At 42.7% G+C, this 23,687-nt stretch overlaps 1 long non-coding RNA gene across 1 annotated transcript in view; it reads right to left on the bottom strand.

Annotated features, from left to right (window-relative positions):
• LOC140903608 (uncharacterized) overlaps positions 1-23,687 on the bottom strand; it is a 111,979-nt gene that overhangs the window by 78,792 nt on the left and 9,500 nt on the right. Inside the window, exon 2 of the long non-coding RNA XR_012156307.1 lies at positions 15,748-15,861. This is a non-coding gene — a long non-coding RNA (uncharacterized lncRNA). The remainder of the gene's footprint in view (positions 1-15,747; positions 15,862-23,687) is intronic.

Consider the following 23,687-nt stretch of genomic DNA (forward strand, 5'->3'; position numbering starts at 1 on the left):
ATTAACCTTCTATACTGCAGACTATGTCATTAGATACCAGGAAGCATGGATACTTAAGTCATTTAGTCTGAGAATTATATCGGGAATCTTGTGAGAACACCTTGTGAGTGTGAGGGCTGCAGAATTACCTGAGGTTAGATAAATAACTCTGAAATATTTGCATGACTGGCTTCTGTACTTGCATTTCAGCTTCTAGTCAACACAGTGAAAGGCATATGGAAGCTGAAGAACTGACTCTCACGTACTTGGCATCTGCAGTTCCATTAAGTTCAAAGATAAAGGGTGTTCAGCACCACTAACAGTTACACAAACTTACTGATTTTTTCTTAAACTAAAAAGCCAATTATGGTTTGAATTATAAGAGAAGGTTATGGCCAACATATCCCACATATGTGCTGATTAGAGACTGCCCACTTTGTCCCTCTTAGGAAGTTTAAGCTTGGCCTGCGTGGCTTGAGGTTACTGATAGGATATAGGAAGAAGTTTGCAATCACATTCTTTGCTACAACCAGGCTAGAGGAGCAGCAATATGTAGGTAAGCAACTTCATCAAGAGAGAGAGTATAAATGGCAGCAACCACCTAGAGAAAGCTTTAAGGCTCAGGCTCAAAAAATCTACTGTATGCTTTTTTATCCAATTAACTTTTAAACTAAAATAAAGACAAACTTACTCTTTTTTGGTAATGCTGGTTTACAAATTTTTGAGATAATTGTTTGCGGGCTGGGAGAGGAAAAACGGAATAACAGAGACTTGGTGGGATAACTCACATGACTGGTTTCAGAGTAACAGCCGTATTAGTCTGTATTCGCAAAAAGAAAAGGAGGACTTGTGGCACCTTAGAGACTAACCAATTTATTAGAGCATAAGCTTTCGTGAGCTACAGCTCACTTCTTCAGATGCATATCGTGGAAACTGCAGCAGGCTTTATATATACACAGAGAATATGAAACAATACCTATTCCCACCCCACTGTCCTGCTGGTAATAGCTTATCTAAAGTGATTTCCAGCACAAATCCAGGTTTTCTCACCCTCCACCCCCCCACACAAATTCACTCTCCTGCTGGTGATAGCCCATCCAAAGTGATAACTCTTTACACAATGTGCATGACAATTAAGCTGGGCTATTTCCTGCATAAATCCAGGTTCTCACATCCCCCCCACCCCCATACACACACAAACTCACTCTCCTGCTGGTAACAGCTCATCCAAACTGACCACTCTTCAAGTTAAAATCCAAGTTAAACAAGAACATCTGGGGGGGGGGGGGGTAGGAAAAAACAAGAGGAAACAGGCTACCTTGCATAATGACTTAGCCACTCCAAGTCTCTATTTAAGCCTAAATTAATAGTATCCAATTTGCAAATGAATTCCAATTCAGCAGTTTCTCGCTGGAGTCTGGATTTGAAGTTTTTTTGTTTTAAGATAGCGACCTTCATGTCTGTGATCGCGTGACCAGAGAGATTGAAGTGTTCTCCGACTGGTTTATGAATGTTATAATTCTTGACATCTGATTTGTGTCCATTTATTCTTTTACGTAGAGACTGTCCAGTTTGACCAATGTACATGGCAGAGGGGCATTGCTGGCACATGATGGCATATATCACATTGGTGGATGTGCAGGTGAACGAGCCTCTGATAGTGTGGCTGATGTTATTAGGCCCTGTGATGGTGTCCCCTGAATAGATATGTGGGCACAGCCCCGCAACCTGAAGCAAATACTCACCAACAACCACATACCACACAACAGAACCACTAACCCAGGAACTTATCCTTGCAACAAAGCCCGTTGCCAACTGTGCCCACATATCTATTCAGGGGACACCATCACAGGGCCTAATAACATCAGCCACACTATCAGAGGCTCGTTCACCTGCACATCCACCGATGTGATATATGCCATCATGTGCCAGCAATGCCCCTCTGCCATGTACATTGGTCAAACTGGACAGTCTCTACGTAAAAGAATAAATGGACACAAATCAGATGTCAAGAATTATAACATTCATAAACCAGTCGGAGAACACTTCAATCTCTCTGGTCACGCGATCACAGACATGAAGGTCGCTATCTTAAAACAAAAAAACTTCAAATCCAGACTCCAGCGAGAAACTGCTGAATTGGAATTCATTTGCAAATTGGATACTATTAATTTAGGCTTAAATAGAGACTTGGAGTGGCTAAGTCATTATGCAAGGTAGCCTGTTTCCTCTTGTTTTTTCCTACCCCCCGCCCCCCCAGATGTTCTGGTTTAACTTGGATTTTAACTTGAAGAGTGGTCAGTTTGGATGAGCTGTTACCAGCAGGAGAGTGAGTTTGTGTGTGTATGGGGGTGGGGGGGATGTGAGAACCTGGATTTATGCAGGAAATAGCCCAGCTTAATTGTCATGCACATTGTGTAAAGAGTTATCACTTTGGATGGGCTATCACCAGCAGGAGAGTGAATTTGTGTGGGGGGGTGGAGGGTGAGAAAACCTGGATTTGTGCTGGAAATCACTTTAGATAAGCTATTACCAGCAGGACAGTGGGGTGGGAATAGGTATTGTTTCATATTCTCTGTGTATATATAAAGCCTGCTGCAGTTTCCACGATATGCATCTGAAGAAGTGAGCTGTAGCTCACGAAAGCTTATGCTCTAATAAATTGGTTAGTCTCTAAGGTGCCACAAGTCCTCCTTTTCTTTTCACATGACTGGAGTACTGTCATGGATGGTTATAAACTGTTCAGGAAGGACAGGCAGGGCAGAAAAGGTGGGGGAGTAGCACTGTATGTAAGGGAGCAGTATGACAGCTCAGAGCTCTGGTACGAAACTGCAGAAAAACCTGAGTGTCTCTGGATTAAGTTTAGAAGTGTGTGCAACAAGAGTGATGTAGTGGTGGGAGTCTGCGATAGACCACCAGACCAGGGGGATGAGGTAGATGAGGCTTTCTTTTCTTTGGAAGCTACTAGATCGCATGCCCTGATTCTCATGAGTGACTAATTTTCCTGATATCTGCTGGGAGAGCAATACAGCGGTGCATAGACAATCCAGGAAGTTTTTGGAAAGCGTAGGGGACAATTTCCTGGCGCAAGTACTAGAGGAGCCAACGAGGGGGGCGCTTTTCTTGACCTGCTGCTCACAAACCGGGTAGAATTAGTGGGGGAAGCAAAAGTGGATGGGAATCTGGGAGGCAGTGACCATGAGTTGGTTGAGTTCAGGATCCTGACGCAGGGAAGAAAGGTAAGCAGCAGGATACGGACCCTGGACTTCAGGAAAGCAGACTTCGACTCCCTCAGGGAACGGATGGCCAGGATCCCCTGGGGGACTAACTTGAAGGGGAAAGGAGTCCAGGAGAGCTGGCTGTATTTCAAGGAATCCCTGTTGAGGTTACAGGGACAAACCATCCCGATGAGTCGAAAGAATAGTAAATATGGCAGGCGACCAGCTTGGCTTAATGGTGAAATCCTAGCGGATCTTAAACATAAAAAAGAAGCTTACAAGAAGTGGAAGGTTGGACTTATGACCAGGGAAGAGTATAAAAATATTTCTCGGGCATGTAGGAATTATATCAGGAGGGCCAAATCGCACCTGGAGCTGCAGCTAGCCAGAGATGTCAAGAATAACAAGAAGGGTTTCTTCAGGTATGTTGGCAACAAGAAGAAAGCCAAGGAATGTGTGGGCCCCTTACTGAATGAGGGAGGCAACCTAGTGACAGAGGATGTGGAAAAAGCTAATGTACTCAATGCTTTTTTTGCCTCTGTTTTCACTAACAAGGTCAGCTCCCAGACTGCTGCGCTGGGCATCACAAAATGGGGAAGAGATGGCCAGCCCTCTGTGGAGATAGAGGTGGTTAGGGACTATTTAGAAAAGCTGGACGTGCACAAGTCCATGGGGCCGGACGAGTTGCATCCGAGAGTGCTGAAGGAATTGGCGGCTGTGATTGCAGAGCCATTGGCCATTATCTTTGAAAACTCGTGGCGAACCGGGGAAGTCCCGGATGACTGGAAAAAGGCTAATGTAGTGCCAATCTTTAAAAAAGGGAAGAAGGAGGATCCTGGGAACTACAGGCCAGTCAGCCTCACCTCAGTCCTTGGAAAAATCATGGAGCAGGTCCTCAAAGAATCAATCCTGAAGCACTTGCATGAGAGGAAAGTGATCAGGAACAGCCAGCATGGATTCACCAAGGGAAGGTCATGCCTGACTAATCTAATTGCCTTTTATGATGAGATTACTGGTTCTGTGGATGAAGGGAAAGCAGTGGATGTATTGTTTCTAGACTTTAGCAAAGCTTTTGACACGGTCTCCCACAGTATTCTTGTCAGCAAGTTAAGGAAGTATGGGCTGGATGAATGCACTATAAGGTGGGTAGAAAGCTGGCTAGATTGTCGGGCTCAACGGGTAGTGATCAATGGCTCCATGTCTAGTTGGCAGCCGGTGTCAAGTGGAGTGCCCCAAGGGTCGGTCCTGGGGCCGGTTTTGTTCAATATCTTCATAAATGATCTGGAGGATGGTGTGGATTGCACTCTCAGCAAATTTGCGGATGATACTAAACTGGGAGGAGTGGTAGATACGCTGGAGGGGAGGGATAGGATACAGAAGGACCTAGACAAACTGGAGGATTGGGCCAAAAGAAATCTGATGAGGTTCAATAAGGATAAGTGCAGGGTCCTGCACTTAGGACGGAAGAACCCAATGCACAGCTACAGACTAGGGACCGAATGGCTAGGCAGCAGTTCTGCGGAAAAGGACCTAGGGGTGACAGTGGACGAGAAGCTGGATATGAGTCAGCAGTGTGCCCTTGTTGCCAAGAAGGCCAATGGCATTTTGGGATGTATAAGTAGGGGCATAGCGAGCAGATCGAGGGACGTGATCGTTCCCCTCTATTCGACATTGGTGAGGCCTCATCTGGAGTACTGTGTCCAGTTTTGGGCCCCACACTTCAAGAAGGATGTGGATAAATTGGAGAGAGTCCAGCGAAGGGCAACAAAAATGATTAGGGGACTGGAACACATGAGTTATGAGGAGAGGCTGAGGGAGCTGGGATTGTTTAGCCTGCAGAAGAGAAGAATGAGGGGGGATTTGATAGCTGCTTTCAACTACCTGAAAGGGGGTTCCAAAGAGGATGGCTCTAGACTGTTCTCAATGGTAGCAGATGACAGAACGAGGAGTAATGGTCTCAAGTTGCAGTGGGGGAGGTTTAGATTGGATATTAGGAAAAACTTTTTCACTAAGAGGGTGGTGAAACACTGGAATGCGTTACCTAGGGAGGTGGTAGAATCTCCTTCCTTAGAGGTTTTTAAGGTCAGGCTTGACAAAGCCCTGGCTGGGATGATTTAACTGGGAATTGGTCCTGCTTCGAGCAGGGGGTTGGACTAGATGACCTTCTGCGGTCCCTTCCAACCCTGAGATTCTATGATTCTATGAAAAGGATGCCATGTTTTGTTAGGACTGGTAGTGAGCCAAAGAAACTTGTCTGATCTCAAATAAAGATCAAATTCAAACAATTAATACTCCACTCATTAGTTGTGATGGTTTACCTACAGTCAACAGTGTTTTTCAAGATTTCCTGATACGCATCTGTTCTTAAACCTCGGCTGTCAATCTCTGGTGTTAAAAGCTTTCAGATTCCATCTACATGAGAGGTGCATACAATATGTTTAAATTCACCTGATTGAATAACTAAGCATAGTTTATAGTCTCTAAGAGCTTGTCTACCCCCTGGCTTAATTTAAAATCAGTTCAGATAAAGTGGTACAATGTGTGTGTAGACTCTCTAAGCTAGTTTTAAACTAATATATTATAGTTAAGCTTCTTACTGTAAATTTACCAATGAAAGCTAAAGTGATATAAACCAAGTTTAAACTGAAATGAGTGTCCATGCACAAAGTTGCACTGGTTTAATTGAAGTGCTTCAACCATTTGCCATTTTCACATAAAGGTCTGGATACTCCAATTTGTACTGCTTTTCCCCAAATCCCTTTGTTGAGATACACCTATTTAAATAAAATAAGCACTGATGCACATAAACCACATTGCCTTTGGCTTGCCACTTCACCCAATCTCTTCTCAAGATTCAGAAAGCATTAGGGAAACTAACTCATGAATATATTTTCCCATTCAGAAATCTATCAGATTTAGAGGGAACTAGACTTTGAACAGTGACCACTACCCCAACCTTGCAATATTCCAGTGCAAAGAAGCTGAGCACCAGCCCTATAGAATAGTATCACATTCAGGTTACAGGGAACACAACAATAAAAACCATCATCATACCATACAAAGGTCACCATCTCTTCGAGCGGCTTCAGCCAGAGTCAGCTCCTTCTTGCTACTCATGCCACACCCATCATCATCTTGGTATGCCCACAGCAAACGCATGCTTCTTGAAGTCACACACTCTCCCCGCCAGGCGACCTTCATTGTAACTTAATCCCCAACACCTAGAACATTGCCAGACTGTTTGAAACGTTGTCTGTTCATAACGTCTACCAAAATGCTGTAAGGGATGTCAAATTTCTGTTCCACTATTTGATGGCAATGAAACAACAAAAGGAAAGATCCTCAGATGGCATCAATCAGCGTAGCTTTGTTGAACTAACTCAGTTGTAGAGCTGATCAGAGACCAGATTTTCCATCCCATGAAAATTGGAGATTTTCTAACAGTCACCCTGAATTGAGATGAAAAGCCAAACTTCTGATTCTTTTTCATAAATAAAACTCAAAAAAAAAAAACACCCAAAACCCAAAAGATTAGTCTGAGGTCAATCCAAACATTTCATTTTGATTTTGACTCCAACTGTTTTTATATAAAATAAATGTTGAAGTGAAGTTGTTTTGAATAAAATCAAAATTATTCTTTCTGAAAATGTCGAAATGGGATGCTCTGACATTAACAAATTCCCATCTTTTCAAAACGAACATTTCATTGAAATTGCAACAATTTAGCAAACTAATTTGTTTTCACCAAAAGAACAGTTTTCCATTGGAAAATGCTTCGATGACAATTTTCCAACCAGCTTTACTCAACAGCACTAAGCTGATTTGCATCAGCTGAGGATCTGGCCTAGAGCATTTCCATTGTTCAAGCAGTTATTCACTGTACAAATTCACAGCAAGATTTTGAATTATTCACTTAAGTAGCCTTTTAGTTTCTAACTTCCACATGATTACTCATTTTCCTGATAACGAAACGTGCAATCTAGGTCATCTAAAAAGTGCTGAGAAACACTGGTGTGCAAACTGGGACTGGGGCAAGTTGTGTCACGTTGCTAAAAATAGTAGCAGACTGTGTCAAGTTTTAAAATAAGCTATGCAACTTTGTGGTTTAGAGCAACTAAACTTTTCAAAGCCGAAAAAGAATTCAAGATCATAGGAACCGGTGGTTTTTAATAGCTCAGCACTCTTGACCGAGGAGCCCGATTGGTTGAGAAACGTTAACTAACTGAGCCTTTCATCACCCGTATTGGGTAGTGTAGTGATTCCATGGCAAAAAATTTCATGTCATCACCAGGAATAAAACTGGAGCCTCCTCTTCCAAAGAAGCAGGCAGATGCTATGTCATGTAAAGGTCAGTTGGCTGCCAGATCTCATTTGGCTGCAACAACAGTATGATTTATTGGCTTCTGTGGGCCATTCATTAGAGCCGATATCATCACACACACTTAACTTTGGCTGGCTGATCATAGGGTAGAAACCAAGAGTGCATATACTCCCTCACCAGAACATTACAGTAGATAAAGATTGTCATACCTAGTTTATAGACAAATGAAATGAGTCACAGAAAGATTAAGCAATTTGTCTAAAGCCACACAACTCCCCGCTGCCAGAAGGCAGCTCCGAGGTTCCAGTCTTGGCTCCAGTCCTACAACAGGACCTATATGTGCTGGCCCTTAAACCATCACAGAGACCCATCAACTTCAGTGGAAGCCTTTGCAGATGTAAAAGCCCACCTGCATTCTATTGCAGAATTGAGGCCCATTTAAGCATTAGACCATATTGCCTGATAATATTAAGTCAGTAACCTTTTCCATGACTGTGTAATACAGGCGAGGATTTTAGGAGACACTGAACAAGACAGTGTGTGTTTAAAGTCCGGGAGTTAGACAAGCACAAGGTGTGTCAGTGTCCAGCACCCTTAATTTAAAAAGTCCCTTTGCATTCACTACATGAAAAGTCCCACCTCTTCTATATCACGAAGACTATTTTACAAAAGATGTAAACAATCCACTTGATGTGGTCCTTTGTGAGAAAAGCATGAAACATCAGAATTGTGAATGCTGGCACACAGCACCACAGTGAGTTGTTCCACACTGACACCAGGCAGGAAGGTTTGTCACACCCTTGGCTGCTACCGGCATAGCTCTTTGTAGCAACTTTCTCACAAGGAGCTGTGCGCGTGATGGACAGTTTTGATGGACAGGAGATGAAAAGGAGGTTGCCTGCAGAGGAGAAGGCAATGGCCTAGAATGGTCCTAACGTATAATTAAAATGCTACTATTCCCAGGTGATGTAGTTTCACGAGTCAGCATACAGATCTGGTGCTCTAAAATTTATTGCACCGTGCTTCTGAATATAAGGAATGAGACAGAATTCAAAACCATGAGCTCCAACCTGGCGAATGCGTACAATGCAGTGCAGATCAATTCCAACAATTAAACAGGTGCTGGTGCGACAGCCAAAGTTGTCCAAAGATGACTAGTGATTTTGAATGCTGAGTTTGAAACGCCTTAAACGGACCCGATTTTCAGAGGGCAGGCTCAGCGCTATCTGACAATTAGGCCTCTTTAAAGGTGTCAAGCTGGACAGCCAAAAAAAATAAATAAATAGCGGCATCCAATGTAACGACATATTTCTGAAAACCATGGCCTTTAATTGTTTTGAAGTGAGTGCATTTCATGGGCAGGAGGCTACTCTTTTTCAAAGATCTCTCTCGTAAAGTGACCCCATTTATTTGAAAATCCAAGTACCCACGATGCATCCATCCTGCACTGTAATTTATAAATGCCTATTCTGCAAAGGCCCGAAATTTGAAAGCTTCATGAACAGACATTATGACAACATGAATCACAGTAGCAAACACCGTATATCAAAAGCCATAGAACGGAACTGCAGAGATAATGGAATGCATCTCTGCAGCCGCTATTGATTTACTGAGTGAAGCATAAGGAGGAGAGAGACACACAACACTGAAATTCGCTACATGTTAAGTGAAGAGACTATAGAAAGGAGGATGTTTAGGTAGTTAAGGTACTGGGACTCAGGTCAGATGCAAGTTAATTGGCCCCTCCAGGAATAGACGGCTACCTAGTATTTAATAAAACCTGCTATTTGGATTGGGTGACTCAATAGTATATTACTGGAGAGATTTTTAGAAGCCCAGAGGACAATAAGGTGCCCAGCCCTCACTTGACATCCATGGGAGTAAAGGCAACTACCTCCCATTTCTCCCTTTGAAAATCTCCCCCTATACAGTGCCTAGTGGCACAGAGATCAAAACCCTTTTTTGCTACATGCCATACTACACATAAGAGCCCACTTCTACACTGAAGACCTTATAATGTGAATAGACAATAAGTGGGAGGGGAAACAGAGTGACAGAGCCAGGCACAGAAGTCACATATCCTGATATCTGATCAGATATCCTATCCCTAAAGCCAAACTGCCTCTCATGCTGCCTGAGGTACAGTAACCTTAGAAGAGGCTCGGATACAAATCCTAAGAAAATTGGGAGATTGGGCCACAGAGAGAACCCTCAATGAAGGAAGAGACGTTTCATGAAAATCTGTTAAAAATACAATAAAAAATCCCATTTATATTGCTTCCCAAAATACTCTCTTCTGCATGTTTAACTTTCTCCTATAATGGCTGATAACAGTGGTGAAATGCTCAGTGAATTTGTAAACCAGGTGCCTATAATGTGGCATAAAATGTTCATTATGCAAATCTGATTGCTCAAATCTTCATATGCAACTCATTGATTTATACTCAGGCTGAAGACACTCAATTCTTCGCCTTTCCTATGAGAACACTCTGCCACATTTCTCGAGATAATTGTTTACATGCCAGAGAAAAACCTTTCAGAATCCAGGGGGGAGAAAACAACTCCCCTCCTTCCCCGCCCCACACCCCTCAAAAGAAAAAAATCAAACAGCTCGGCAGTAGGGGGACAAAAAGTTATTTCAAGAATGGATTTGAACTTCTGGCTCCTTGAGCTAAGTGGGGGATGGATTGAGCAGATAAGAAAGACATCAAAGTTCGGTCTTTGAAACAGGGTCTGAGCGACATGTTCAGCAAGCATTTTTTTTTTAAAATAGCACTGATGTTGTACATCAAAGTAACCCAGTTGTTCTTCCCAAATAGAGGTTAGATTCTGAATACTTGCGGGTTATAAGAAAGAGGAACAGGGCAGTGGAGAGGTATGAATAGAAAATATCTGCCAGGAGAAAAATAAAAAATAAAAAAGGTAGAAATTGAACTTCACAAGGGCATTGTAGTCTTTAAGAACATCTTAAATTCACTCTTTTGAGCTAAACTAGGGAATGGACAATGGATACAACTGGGGAGGGAATGTGAACAAAGGACTGAGAAGCAGAAGTCTCAGAGCTAGATTCCAGTCTTGCCAACTAGAGCTGGGCAAATACCTGATTTTTCAGTTCACTGACAGCTCTGGGAAATCAGAGAAAAAACAAAACTCAAACCACCTTGGTTTGGAGCCAATCCAATTCAACCCAACAATTCAGAAAAAGAAATGAGTGAACCAGACAATGCCATTTTGGCTTGAAGGAAACAGGTCATCCATCCAGAAATGTTTTGTTTCTGGCCACATTTAAAGGGCTAGATGCATAAAACGTGTCCCCATGCTTATAACCTTTAGTTCAGTGGTTGGGGCGGACCCTCACCTGGGAGGAGGGAGACCAAGGCTCAAATCCCCTCTTTGGAGAGGGGATCCGAATCTGCCTCTCCTGCGAGAAGGGATCCGAATCTGCCTCTCCTGCCTGTCTCCAGGCTATAGAGCCATTCTTCCCTTGTGACAGAGCATATATGACTATTCATATATCTTATGCAAAGTGCAACAGCTTCATCAGGAGAGATGGAGAGAGACGCACATGCTGTATTTGAGGCCATCCCTCTATAGCATGGGTCTTACCTATCTTATTGCTGTATCATGGGGTTTAGGTAATGTTTGTAAATATCTGAGAGATCATCAGATGTAAGATCATGGCCTGAATTCCCCATTACACAAATACCCCATTGTCGTTCATAGGAATTGAGTAGTGTCCCTTTAAATTATTTGGGACCCTTCTCTAGTGGGCCTTTCTGTCTTCTATCTCGGAAGCCGCTTGATCCTAACAGAGCAACCGCATATATATGTAGCTCGGTCTTGTATGCATAAAGTTAATAAACCCAAAACATCCCCACTTCATTCTTGATGTTATGCAGAGAGCCAAAAAATGCAACACTCTTATATCACTCTGGCTGCATAAAAGGATCTTAATGTGAGTGTGACAGATATCGCAATCCCATGCAATATCTGTGGGGACCACTGTATTAAATTTATTAATTGTACTCCTTCGGGGGAGGTGTACCACAGCTCCTCCCGGAACTAGAAACAGTAGTGGGTGATTAATGCTTGTATGGGAAACAGCAAATGACTCCGTAGAGGTACAACCTCCTGGGGTGGCTGCCATATACTGATTCAAACTGCATTTTCCAGAGACCGATAGGCAACTAAAGGGCTTTTCGTAAATAAAGGAGAGTTTAAATTAACACAGGGCCTTCGTTCTGATCCAGCAAATGGACATGAACTTTTGTCCAAGGGGGCCCTATCCTGCCCAAGGGTTGGAAGGACTTGGGCCTACTAGAGCTCCTAAGACTGATGTGTGTTTCCTGGCATATTTAGTGTGCATGGAAATCTGGGTTTTTTAAATCTGTTTTTCTTGTAACGCTTTTATTTTAAGAATAAATTTATTACTAAAAGAGCTGTAAGGTGACTTCTAGCTGTTGGCATTACACGGCCCATAGCCTCGGAGAGAAACGAACACATAGGAGCTGGCCAGTAGACTGGCTTGTTGGGGCTATCACAGAGTCTGGTAAGGGGCTGTGCAGAGTCAGAAAGCAGTGGCGTAAGGGTTCCTACCCAAAGATGAGTGATAGCAGGGCTCCTGAGACCTGACTGACCACTCCAGGACTGGACCGTGGAGGGGGAGTAAAAGTGCAGTTAGCCTTCAAACCGTGACAGTGAGCATGAAAGTAATGGATACCTGCTTCAAGGCCCCTTTGCACTGCCAGAGTTATGTAAAGTGGCTTTAGTGTAATGAACATCAAATCCCTTAAGTGTGAAAAACACTATGTCGGGTCAGTGGATAAACTTGCTTGTAATACTTGCTGGCGTACAATAACGGGACCAGCACCATATCATCTGTACGTCTCCAACCATAATGAAAGTGCATATCAAAGCGGCTCTGCTGCTTTCCAAATCACTGTTTTTAAGCAAGAGCCTATGTGTCACTGGGACTCATTGTACTCTGAAGTGCGGTTAACAGAAATGGCTGTAGCATATTTACTGTATTTTCTTGTTCATCCTGACCCTTTGTATTTTCGGTTGGCAGGGCACCCAGAGAGGACACTGATGTATTAGTGACGACAAACTTTTTTCTTCATCCAAAAAATGCGCACCTGTCATAATTAGTCACTCCCGATGATGTTTCGATAAGGAGGTGCCACTACAAAGAACCGATGTAAAGAGCTGCTAGAGGGAGCCATTTGCAGTGCACAAGTTTTATTGGGAGTACAAAACCCAGCAACTGCCATCGGTGAAAGAGACAAGCATTTTGCAGACGTGTATCTGTGGTGAGGAAAAATTTTGCAGGGAAAGTTTCTCAGGTGCAGGATGAGAATTCCAGGGGTAATGGGGATGTGTGCATGTATGGGGGAGGGGAGGGAGCTGGTGTTCGGGCATTCACCTGGGACGTGGGAAACCCAGGTTTAAGCCTGGCTGAGTCAGAGGGTCTCTCTTTTTCTCAAGTTTTCATGGAAAAAAACAAAAACAAAAACAAACCACCACATAAGGGAAAAAAGTCTTTTTTTCTGCATTAGAATGAAAAATTCCAGAACCCTTAAAATTTTCCACAAGGAAGCAGTGCTATTTTCTCAGCAGCCCTACCAAGAACTATACTATATATTAAATGTCATCTTCTGGAATTTAGCCTATTTACACACAGAAAGATCTCAAACACTTGTGTAACAGCCATCTCCTTTGCAATAAGAAAGGAAAGACAACAGGTGCCTACCAGCAAGAAGAGAAAGACACAGCTGCCAATTGCAAAATGGATTTGATGATAGCTGCTTGGTTCTGTCAGGTTAAAGGGGCCTCCAGCTGCTGGGAAACAGTCCCTTTAACAGGACAAATTCCAAAGTGGAGGAAGTCAAGGACCAATAAGTCCTCCCCCTTGGAAACAGTGCCCATCATAGGCAGCCTAATGCAACTGGAAAACTTCACTCTGTCAGAAAAGCATATTAGCCATTCTAGTCAAACGAAATGAGACACAATCAGTTTTGTTTCATTCGTTGCTTTTAGTGAAACAGTGTCTTTGCCTAGTTACAAAGAATCCCATTATCATGAAACAAAACATCAGGAGTAATACAAAGGGATAGAGGGCCCCGTAGCAAGAGATTACAAAGATGCCTCTTAAATCCTAATGTTTTATTGATCTGTTTGAGGTTCTCCAAGTCTGTTTGTTTGGTATGATAAGTCCTTTCAAATCTGTCCCCTTTTTGTGTCCTCCACAGCTACTTTATGGCCCCTTTGCACTGCCAGACTGGTGTAAAGGGCCTTTAGTGTAAATGAAAATCAAATCCCTGAAGTGTGCAAATTCCCAGGTGTTCTGAACTCTCTGTTTACTGTTCCTTGCACCTCTGTTAATATCAAAGCTCCTGAGCTATATCTTCTAGTTCAAGAGCATAATAAATCATTGCAAGCTAACAGTTAGTTTGCATGTGTGCATATCAGAATTAGAGATGTCGTCTAGGAGTGAGCCAGGACTCCTGGGGGTCTTACCTTCTGCTCTTCCACTAACTGGCTCTTTGCCCACTTAGATCTTCATCTCTACAAAGGCTTAGGCATGTGCTTAACTTTAGGAAATCTGAGTAGGGCCATCAATAAAGAGTGGGTAAAGTGAAACACACATTTAAATCTTGGCAGGGTCAGGGCCTTAACTTCTCCGGCTATGTCTACACTACAATTTACTTCAGCATGACTTACGTAGCTCAGGGGTGTGAATAACCAGTGACGTAAGTGCCGGTCTCCCTCCGACCTAGCTACCACCTCTTGTGTGAGATGGAGTTATAAAGCTGGCGGGAGAGCTCTCTCCTGTCAGCTTAGAGCGTTTTTCCCCATTGCAGCAATTACTGCAGTGTAGATATGCGGTCTGTGACTCACCAGTTTATCTGTTGGAGAAGCTGGGTGTGCAATACCATTTTTCTACCTGACAGTTGATTATTTTTAATTGCTTGCTGATCATTTCAAAATTTAAAAACAATTGTGTTCAGCCCCAGGAATGCAATTCCACGTTGCAACCAGAGATTTGATAAGAAGTCAAAGGTACAGTCCTTATGGTACTGTCATAAAAATCAGAAATTCTATTTATCATTAGTTTCCTCAGTCTTCAGGGGAATTTGCATCCTACAGCATATGGCAGGAGAACAAGTACTACCTAATCTTATTAATATATTGAGTATCAACAGGCCATAGGCATGGATTGGAGAATTAAGGCAGAGAGTGGCACAGAGAATTCCAGGGTACGTTTCCTGGAGAGATACTGAAGAAGAACAGGTTTCAAAGTGGTAGCAGTGTTAGTCTGTATCAGCATAAACAACAAGGAGTTCTTGGTGCCACAAGAATTCCTTGTCGTTTTTGAAGAACAGGCTTTACTGGCGAATATGTTTAGAATCTAAGGTCATCACAGCTGATGATAATGTTTTCCCCAAGATCTAACTGATATGCACTGAGATAAACAGAACTAGCAAGAACATCTGGAAGAGCACCATCCATGGTTCCCACTAGTGTTACAAGCAGAACTAGAAATGAGCCCAAACCCCAACTCTTTCTACTTCGGTTCTTATGTGGCCCCCATAACGAGTATCTGAGCACAACACAGAGTCAGGAACTGAACCCAGGTCACCTGAGTTCCAGTCCGGTGATTCAACCACGTGTCATTCTCCTCAAGTGTACGCAGAGGAAGTTCAGACCCAATTTGCGTCCGAACTTACAAATTGGCTCCTCCCTCTACCACCCAAATCCTGTTACTTAAAAGCAAGCTTTGAATCTGCCTCCAAACATTGCTATTCCAGTCCAGATTGAAGCACAAACAAACAGAAACCACTGGCACTGGGTAAGTGGTAGTCTACAATAGGAAATGCAGTGCCATAAATAAGACACACATGTGCCTAGGTAGACCCTTTCAACACATGGCATTTCTCCCTCTCTCCCCTCTTCCTTTTCTTTCAAGGGAAAAAGACAATCCTCGGTGTCCTGATGCTGTAGTGGAAATAGAATTTGTGACAAATCTGCTTAACAGCAATATATATATTATTGTTCTTCCCTTTGTGCTAAGCATAGGTGCCGGCTCTGTGAAATCACTTAGTAGGTTGCGAATGAAGCATGAAATGAAAAATCCTCGCCCATTGCACAGAGAGAATACAGAGAGAGCCCTATAATTTATAATGCTGTGATATGTGCTGTGTGTTAGACTAACAAAGAAACAGTTAGTACCTTGAAACCTTCAACCTCTACTTTCTCTTTGTATCATTTCCTTCACTGTAGCTGCCCCTTCTTCCGTAGCTAGGCTGAAGCATCAAAAGAGAAAGAAGATCCATTTTCCTTCGCCTGAAAGAAAACAGCGGGTCTGATTCAAATTTTACACTGGTGTAAATCCATTGATTATTCATGTTTCACTCCAGTGTGAGAGAGGTGAATAAAGTCCAATTTAAAAAAAAAAAGATTTTCATATATATTATTTTTGTACACACCCACATGCATGAACATCCACAAACCCAATGCCTTCGTTTAATCTTTAAGAAAACGCATTAAGATCTCCTTGGTAGAGTTTGTTGCTGGTGTTCCTTTTTTCCACTTGACCTGCTGAGACTTCGTGCTCTTTTATCTCGGTCATGCTGGAAATAAAAAATAATCCCATCTTCAACTACTTTCCAAACACTAGGACTTCTAAGTTTTTTCTGACACAAATTCTCCTTATAACATTTTTTTTTTTACATGACATGTGTTTTAACAAAGGGAAGAAAACATGAAGCCTGTTTTCTGCTATTGAAGAGCATTTGCCAAGGAGCCAAATAAAAACAAGTGATAGGCTCAGACGGCACAGTAGAGTTTCTATCCCAACCTTAACGAGCGTTCATAATGAAAAAAGGCTTCTCTTAGCCGAAGTGCCGACAATGAAAATGAGAACTCCTCTGTCTCGCTACTCCTGCCCTCTCCCTGCTGCTAGTTTATATTCAGCACCTTCAAAGGAACCAGTTTCTGGTTGCCAATGGTGGGAGGGATAGCTCAGTGGTTTGAGCATTGGCCTGCTAAACCCAGAGTTGTGAGTTCAATAGGGGGAGGGATAGCTCAGTGGTTTGAGCATTGGCCTGCTAAACCCAGGGTTGTAAGTTCAATCCTTGAGGGGGCCATTTAGGGATCTGGGGCAAAAATTGGGGATTGGTCCTGCTTTGAGCAGGGGGTTGGACTAGATGACCTCCTGAGGTCCCTTCCAACCCTGATATTCTATGATTCTATGATTAAACTATTTGATTGCTGAGCTGCAGAGTCACAGGTGGTGATTCTCCTCTGACGTCTCTCCCAGCAGCAAAGAGGTGGTTTCCAGTGGCCTAAAACAGGGTTTTAACCAAAACCTCCTTGCACCAGGTGTAAAGTGGGACTCAGCTAGCCTCTTACAAGGTTGAAAAGATGAGAGATTTTCCTACACTAATAGGGGGTTGGACTAATTCACTTATATTCATGGGGAAAAAGCTCATCAGATTTAGTAAGCACAGCCAGGCTGCTCAACGTAAAGGGGGAAGTTACTGAAAGCACAAAGGGCAATTTTGGTACCTGATTCCCATTGAAAGTTAAAGGGCATCTGGTGCCTGACTCCCCACTTTGAGTCTTTGAAAGCCTCGCCCAAAGGCGAGAAATTTTCCAAAAGTCCCATTGACTTTCACCGAGACTTCTGCTGGGATTTGAAAAGGACTCTAAGTAAGCCACGCTTGGTCTACATTTCACAGTTTTACTGGCATTGTTGTGTTGGCTTGGAGCGTGGAAAAAAAAATTTAAAAACTTACACCCACTTGCCGACATACTTATGCCAGCCACACACTCAGCGTAGACAACTATCCTCTGCAAAGCGCTTTTGACAGCACATGTAATATAATAGTATAGTATGTAATATAATACAACATTATATACAAGCTAATGTTGTATAGGGAGGTGTATAGTTATCTCAACAGAACTCCTTTTGCTGGCATCCACTCCATCTCTACCAGAGGGCTTTGCCGGCATAGCTATAGCAGCAAAGGCTCTGTAGCATCGACAAGCCCTAATTTTCTTAGGCTCCTTTGAAAGCCTCACCCATAGGCTCTGAAATGCCTCAAGATTTTCATAAAATCATAAAAACGTAGGGCAAGAAGGGACCTCAAGAAGTCCAGCTCCCAGCACTGTGGCAGGATCAAATAAACATAGATCATCCCAGACAGCTGTCTGTCCAATCTGTTCTCAAAAACCTCCAATGACGGGGATTCTACAACCTCCCTTGGAAGCCTATTTCTCTCAGAGACACGACCAGAACTTGGGCAGTCATGCCTAATGGTCAGAGCTCTCGGGGTAGGCAGACCTGGAGGTTAGAGGAGAGCCGAGCTAGAGTCTCGGATCAAGGCCAAGGGACACCCGGGAGCGTAGTTGGGAACAGAGCTGAGGGTCAGAGCCAGTGATCAGAAGTCGAATCCCAGAGCCAATGGGTGAGCCAGAGACTTGACCAGGAAGTAGAGCCAGGGATTTCGAGGATGGTCACTTCTGACCAGAAAGAGAGAAACTTGGATTGAAAACTTGACTTTTCAACAAAATTGTGTTTCATGAAAACATTTCGACAGTTTTTTGTTCCCATCCAGCAATGCCCCTCTGTCATTTACATTGGCCAAACTGGACAGTCTCTACATAAAAGAATAAATGGACACAAATCAGACGTCAAGAATTATAATATTCAAAAACCAGTCGGAGAACACTTCAATCTCTGTGGTCACTCGATTACAAACCTAAAGGTGGCAATTCTTCAACAAAAAGACTTCAAAACCAGACTCCAACGGGAGACTGCTGAATTGGAATTAATTTGCAAACTGGATACAATTAACTTGGGCTTGAATAAAGACTGGGAGTGGATGTGTCATTACACAAAGTAAAACTATTTCCTCACGTTTATTCCCCCACACACACTGTTCCTCAGACATTCTTGTCAACTGCTGGAAATGGCCCACCTTGATCATCACTACAAAACGTTTTCTCCCTCCCCTCCCCCGCTCTCCTGCTGGTAATAGCTCATCTTAAGTTATCACTCTCCTTACAGCGTGTATGGTAACACCCATTGTTTCATGTTCTCTGTGTATATAAATCTCCCCACTGTATTTTCCACTGAATACATCCGATGAAGTGAGCTGTAGCTCACGAAAGCTTATGCGCAAATAAACGTGTTAGTCTCTAAAGTGCCGCAAGTCCTCCTTTTCTTTTTGCGGATACAGACTAACACGGCTGCTACTCTGAAACCGGACGAATTTTAAGACCCCAAAAGTTGTTGCAAAATGGAATTGTCCTCAGGCCAGCTCTGCTTACAGCTTGCAGAGATCCAAAGAATGAGGAAATACACTAGATCGAAGGGGAAAAATAGTAAAAAAATATGCAAAGAATTCACAGCTTTCATTTTTCATGTTTCCTGTTTGCAGTTTTCCTTCTTTCGCTGACCCCACCCTCACCCCTGTTTCCCAGGGGAGCAAAAATGTTAAAAAAGGGCAAACGGGGGGAAAACAAAACCCTTTTGAAGAAAAAAAATCCCTCTTCAAAACCTCTGGAGTAGAAAGTAATTTTGAATTTTTCACTCTCAGTAGCAGTGGTAGAAAAATGGTCAACCTTTGACTTGGGGACATAATTAGGGAAAGAGCAGCTAAGTAGGATACACCATTATGGTCCATGTATATCCACTTTAAATGACGTAGCCCATCTCCCACATCAGCATCCTAAGGAACAGCCTTTCCTAGAATATCGTTAGATCTGCGGTAGGACAGCCATAACGGGATGTGCATTTAGCGGAGAAATACAAGCACAATCTGCCAGACTGCATTAAAATCCAGCTTGTAAAACAGAGTAACATTAATTCTCTGTAATGAAATAATGATGCCTGGAGGCCTGTTTTGCATGAAGAGGCACGTGTGTCTTGCTAGTGTATGTTGCCCCAGAGTGAGGCGACTGACAGAACAATAATTCCATTAGGTGACCCTGCCCGTCGACTCAGGGTACCAAACAACTATTTTAAAATAAAAACAAACAAGGGAGAAATAAAGGACTGAAAAACAATGCTTTCTTTCTCCCAACTTTTGTCTAGTCAATTTACATTCTATCTCTGTGGAACAAAGACTGTTCTTACTGTAAAAAGAAAAGGAGTATTTGTGGCACCTTAGAGACTAACCAATTTATTTGAGCATTTATTTGAGTACTCCTTTTCTTTTTGTGAATACAGACTAACACGGCTGTTACTCTGAAATCTGTTCTTACTGTGTGCTTCTAACAGCATCTAATACAATGATAACACATTATTTATTAGTCCTAATGCAGTAGTACTTCTATTCTCCAGCCGAGATTACGGCCCTATCGTGCTTGTCAATGCACGCGTGCATTCGTAATGAGAGAGAGTCCCTGCTCCAAAGAGCACACAGTCTAAACAGCAAAGAGAAGCAATGGCTGGGAGAAGAAACAGAGACTGACCCAACGTCAGTGCGAGAATCAGGAATAGTAACCACATCTCCTGAGCTCCAGTACAGTGCTCAGTCCACAAAATGACACTTCCCTTTCTCCCACCTTTTTGCCTCTTCAGTTGTGTGTTCTTCCTTGCAGGAATAGTCTCCTACTTAGGGTAGGTCTATTCTGCAGTTGAAGGTGAGACTGCAGCATCTGTAGACATACCCTAGCTTTGATCTGGGTAATTACTCAGGAGAGTAGCCAATGATGAAGCCCGTGCTGGTGCAGCTTCACTGTTTCAGTACCCACTCCAGCTAGACCAAAGCTAGCTTGGGTACGTCTACATGCGCTGCTGCAATCACACACCCCAATTGCAGTGTAGACACATCTCAAGTGCATGTACAGTGCCTAGCACAAAGGGACCCAGATGTTAGCTGGAGCCCCTAAGAGCTACTATAATTCAAATAATATTACTTAAAAAAAAAAACAGGTAGTCCCTCTGAAAACATAGGAGGGATATGGGAATACAGGATTGTATGCTCTTTTATGCCAGGGGTGATGATGATGGGTGATCACTCATTACCGAGTATGATCATCTTCCATGGGAGTTATGGGTCCTCAGGTGGCTAATAAGGCCAGTCCTTGAACCATGAGTTCTATTACAATGAGGGCAGATGTTTTCAGGCTCAGCAGGAGGCTGTTTACCATGACTGGAGACCAGCCGCTCCTTCCTCCTGCGCCTCTTGTCCTCTTTGGCTTGTCGGCGAGCAAGTTCAAAATGCAGGGGACCATCACGTAGGACTTCGCTCTGTTTTCAGTGATCCTGGGCAAGTGTCTCCCAAGTATCAATGTCAATATTACTTTATTATTAAAAAGCCAGGGGTATCCAAAACATGAAATCCAGCCTCACATCTATACTACCATTCACCTATTCTTCTTCAATCCACTTCTAACTTTAACGCGGTTTGCCCTTGTTCAAAATATCTGGAGATCCTCGGTCTGGCAAAACTTCCCCAGGAGCGAGTGAAGAATCAAAACCATAATGCAGTACTTTTATTACACACCTGTCAGCATTTATTTGTTATCTTCTCCTTGTCGTGGACGGAGTGGAGTCTGACACTAACAAGCCAAACTGTGTTGTTCAGGAGTTTATTACTTTATGTTTCAGCCTGCTCACAATCTACCAGACTATGCAATGCATCCATGCAGAATATCCACAGTATTGCATTTAATCTAGTTAGGAGTCAACACAGATTGTATCCATCACCGATAAAAAAAATAATAAGATAGCTTTCATAAATATGTACAAGCAACTACAAAACTCCATCTACTCCACTCTCAGTGTCCTGGTTCTCTGGAGATGGCATTATTATTATTCCTCATCCAAATAACTACTACATCTCAATGATAAAGCAGAAGATTGTGTGTCACTTGCTAATAGAATTAAAATATATGTAGTGGGTAAGAGGTCACAGAGGTGTCTACACTTTGCGGTGAGAAGGAATTTATTATCTAGGCACAGATGGATGAAATAAGACTGGGGAGTTAACAGCCAGATTTGGAAATTTTGTTGCTGCTGTCAGTTTAATTCAGTACCTGGTTCCTGCAACAGTCTTTTAAAGCATTTAATAAACAGAGTGGCGATCTTAACAATCTAGTGGAATCATCCATGTCTGGGTTTTTTTTACCCCGCAATTGTTATTTGCTTGCCTGCCTCTCATGCAAAGCCCCTGGAGGTTCCAGGATAATATATGGAAATCACTCGATAACCTAGCTGCGTAGTATTCAATTCCCAGAGCTGCGAGTGCATCCCCAGCAACAGCGGTGCGACATGGAACTTTTAATATTTTTTTTCCACCAGTGCAATTCATCAACTGACTTTTTATTCATTATGCCAGGACAGCAATGGAGCTATTTTCAGGACGGATTGCAAATGAACAGTGAATCAGTGCAGCAAGCTGCCTATTGTTTCCTTCTAAATTCTTCCTGAGCATGAATTTAATGCTGACAAAGAATGAGCCCCCAGTGGGCTCAGGTGCCAGCCTAGGAGACCCTGGTTGAATTTGCTACTCTGCTAAAGACTTCCTGTGTGACCTTGGGCAAGTCACTTAGCCTCTCCGTGCCTCAGTTCCCCATCTGTCAAATGCAGATAATAGCATTTCCCTACCTCAGAGACCGTGATCTTCTGAGGTTTCCCCCATCACCAACTAACCTATGTCCTCATCTTTTATTGTTTCTCTTCTTCAGCAACACTAAAAGGAGGGACCTCTTTGAGTCCCAAGAGGTTTGTTGGTTTAATAAAAAGATTACATACCCACCCTCTACACGTTTCTTATTTATTGTTGATTTGACATGTCAGGTTCCATACTCTGCACGACAAGGTAGAGACATTCTTTGGACTCACATTGGCAGCGAGATCAGGTGGGCCTTACTAGCAAAAGGTGGAGAGGCAAAAACTCTAAGGCAGATGGAATTAAGGATAGAGGCTGAGGTGGTTCTTTAGGAGGAAGATCAGGCTCAGGTTTGTGTTTTTTGCCAACCAAACTAACTATAAAGAAAATTCCTGGAGGGAGGTAAATTTGGACCATATTCAGTCTGTGTGAAATATTAGGAGCAGGGTCAAAATGTCACCTGCTTACAGTACTTAAACTATCATGCCAATATGACAGATCATCTAACATGCACATTCAAACATGCCTTCCCACCTGTATCTAAGCATGCACATCCTAATATAATTTGTTAGAAATGGTGAAAGATTCTCAAACTGTGTTAATGCTGATGCAAAACACAGAGCCTATTCTCATTCTAGAAGCCACATCCTATTCTACTTAGAATGCAAAGTGCCTAGAGATGTAGACAGCACTATTTATGAACTTGGAAACATTTTCCTTGTGAGTTTATAAAGGTACTGAACATTTCATTTAAAGCACAAATTTGCTGAAGATTGTAGTAATTATGATTTCAGGAACACAAAGTCAAGAAAAAAGCAAGACAAGAAATCACCATTTGCTGTTGCCAGACTCAGGAATTATCTGGAAGGCACAGAATGCTGGTCTCAGAATATATTGAATACATGGAATTCAGCGTGTGTGTCTTTCAGCGTATGAGAGAAACAGGGTGCAGTGCTTTCCCTTTGCATTTTCAGTAGGTAGAAAACAAATATGCTTTTTCCTTTTTCTCACTTCGCTTGTGGGGCAGTCAGAGCTGTACACAAACATCTGTATCAAACATGCATCCGATGAAGTGAGCTGTAGCTCACGAAAGCTTATGCTCAAATAAATTGGTTAGTTTCTAAGGTGCCACAAGTACTCCTTTTCTTTTTGCGAATACAGACTAACACGGCTGCTACTCTGAAACCTGTATCCAACAGGTGCTCTAAAATCTTTGGAACAGCATTATCCCAAAAGAGGAAACCAAAACATATCTCCAACCACCTGGAGCACTTTTTTGAAAAACAAAAACAAACATACAATGGTAAAACCAACCAGACAGAAAAGCTGGGGCAATCAAGAGACAGTCTCAGTAAGACAGCACTCCAACAGAAGGTTATGAACTGCAGTACAAACCATCGGAGTCTTCAGAAATTAAGGTTATGATCTATACAGACCTAAGCTGACAGTGGAAACATCGGTAGCCAAGGGTGTGCAGTGAACAAGCAGCTTGCAATCTTCTTGTGCAGAAGTGTATTCCCCAACACTTAAAAGAGAGCAAGTGCC

This window comes from Lepidochelys kempii, chromosome 26 (genome assembly GCF_965140265.1).
Source record: "Lepidochelys kempii isolate rLepKem1 chromosome 26, rLepKem1.hap2, whole genome shotgun sequence".
NCBI lineage: Eukaryota > Metazoa > Chordata > Testudines > Cheloniidae > Lepidochelys > Lepidochelys kempii.